Genomic DNA, 2822 nt, shown 5'->3' on the forward strand with positions numbered 1-2822 from the left:
ATTAATATAAATTTGATATAACCAAACTATAAGAATATGTGAAATTCATGGGATTAAATTTTTGAAATTATAAAAGTAATTAATATCAATTGTTTCCATATTTGAGTCCTTAATGTAATTGTAGATTAATTAAATATAATCAAGCTATAAAATTAGGATAGATTTATGGTAAATAAATATATAATATTAATAATAATTTTATTGATATAAAATTAATTAGATCAAATTGAGATAGACATCATTTAATATTGACAATTATTTTAATAAAAAATATATGCAAAGTTTCGTAATTGATATACATATATTAGTAAGAAAACAACGAACACTGACTACTACTTTAACCGTAAATATATTTTAAAATTTACAACATTAAATTTAAAGAACTTGAGTCAATATATTATGATCATAAAATTGATTCTAATGAATTGAAATTAATTAGTTAATTGAGTAATTTTATTACAATTATGTCGTACATCATTTTTTATATAAAAATGCATATAATTAATTAATATATTTTGTGCAAGCTACTAAGATCTTATTAATTCAAATGAAATAATTTGTAAATGGTAAGTTTGGATCATAAAAAGAAAGGAGATTATTGTATGCCTTTAGCGTTTCTTATGTATTAAAAAAGATTTAGAGACAAAAAGTTGTCATCCCTCAAAACAATTAAATTTGAACTATTTTAGCAAAACAATAAAAGATTGAATATAAGAAAATCCGTAATTTAGGAAAAAATAATTGTTACCTTATTTATGCTTTTAACAAATTATAAAGATAATCAAATAATCAATTGACTATAATCATATTATGAATTTATAAGAATTTTCTGAGAAATAAATCAGTAATTAGGAAAAAATAATCATTACTTTTTTTAAATTCTTCACAAAGTTAAAAAGGTAATTGATATCAATTTAATATAATCAATCTATAAAAAAAAATGAGAAATTCATGGGATTGAATTGCCAAAATTATAACGGTAATTAAGATCAATTGTTTTCATATTTAAGCCCTTTATGTAATTGTAGATTAATTAACTACAATTAAGCTATAAAATTAGGACAGATTTACGGTAAATAAATATATAATATTAATAATAATTTTATTTTTATCAAATTAATTAGATTAAATTGAGTTAGAAATAAGTAAATATTGACAATTATTTTAATAAAAAAATATATGCAAAGTTTCGTAATTGATATACATATATTGGTTACAAAAACAACGAACACTGACTTCTACTTTAGCCATAAATATATTTTAAAATTTACAACATTAAATTTAAAGAACTTGAGTCTAAATATTATTATCATAAAATTGATTCTAATTAATTTAAATTAATTAGTTGATTGAATACTTTTATTACAACAATTTCGTACATCATTTATTTATTAAAAATACATATAATTAATTGATTGATTTTGTGCAATCTACTATGGTCTTATTAATTCAAATGAAATGATTTTTAAATGGTAAGTTTGTATTATAAAAATAAAGGAGATTATTGTATGACTTTAGCATTTCTTATGTATTAAAAAAGATTTATAGAAAAAAAGATGTCATGCCTCAAAACAACTAAATTTGAACTATTTTAGTAAAACAATAAAATATTGAATTTAAGAAAATCTATAATTGAGAAAAAAATAATTGTTACCTTATTTGAGGTTTTAGCAAATTATAAAAATAATTAAATAATCAATTAACTATAATCAAATTATAAATTTATAAGAAATTTTTGAGAAATAAATCAGCAATTAAGGAAAAAAATAATCGTTACCTTTTAAAAATTCTTCCCAAACTTATAAAGGTAATTAATATCAATTTGATATAATCAAACTAAAAGAATATGTGAAATTCATGGGATTAAATATTTGAAATTATAAAGGTAATTAATATCAATTGTTTCCATATTTGAATCCTTTATGTAATTGTAGATTAATTAGATATAATCAAACTATAAAATTAGAACAAATTTATGGTTAACAAATATATAATATTAATAATAATTGTATTGTTATCAAACTTATTAGATTAAATTGCAGTAAAAATCAGTTAATATTGATAATTATTTTAATAAAGAATATATGCAAAGTTCCGTAATTGATATACATATATTGATTAAAAAAAATAACCAACATTGACTACTACTTTAGCCATAAATATATTTTGAAATTTACGACATTAAATTTAAGGAACTTTAGTCTATATATTATGATCATAAAATTTAATCTAATTAAGTGAAATTAATTAGTTGATTGTGTAGTCTTATTACAATTATATCGTACTTTATTTATTTAATGGAAATATATATCATTTATTAACTGATTTTGTACAATCTACTATGATCTTATTAATTCAAATGAAACAATTCTTAAATGGTAAGTTTAGACTATAAAAAGAAAGGAGATTATAGTATGACTTTAGTATTTCTTATGTATTAAAAAAAGATCTAGAGATAAAAGAAATATAATATTACAATATTTTTGGGTTATTTAATTAATTTATCACGTTTCACAATATTGTTTATATCAATTCAGTGATGTTTATATGGAAAAGTTAAATTTTGAAAAAAGAAATATCTTAAATTTCATAATTAAGTTAATTTGTGTGCTAATTTGAAAAAGTTAATTTATAGTTTACATTTTATTTGTATTATATGAAAAATATGACCTCATATGGCTATTTATAACCATTGAATAACACAAAATATTTGTTACACTTTTCTTCTCTCTCTCTCTCTCTCTCTCATGGGTATTTCTCAAGTTTTTCATTATGAGTATGTAAATATTCACTTGCCATATTTCTGGATCCTTGTAAATATT

Source organism: Capsicum annuum, unplaced genomic scaffold (genome assembly GCF_002878395.1).
Source record: "Capsicum annuum cultivar UCD-10X-F1 unplaced genomic scaffold, UCD10Xv1.1 ctg81847, whole genome shotgun sequence".
Classification (NCBI taxonomy): domain Eukaryota; kingdom Viridiplantae; phylum Streptophyta; class Magnoliopsida; order Solanales; family Solanaceae; genus Capsicum; species Capsicum annuum.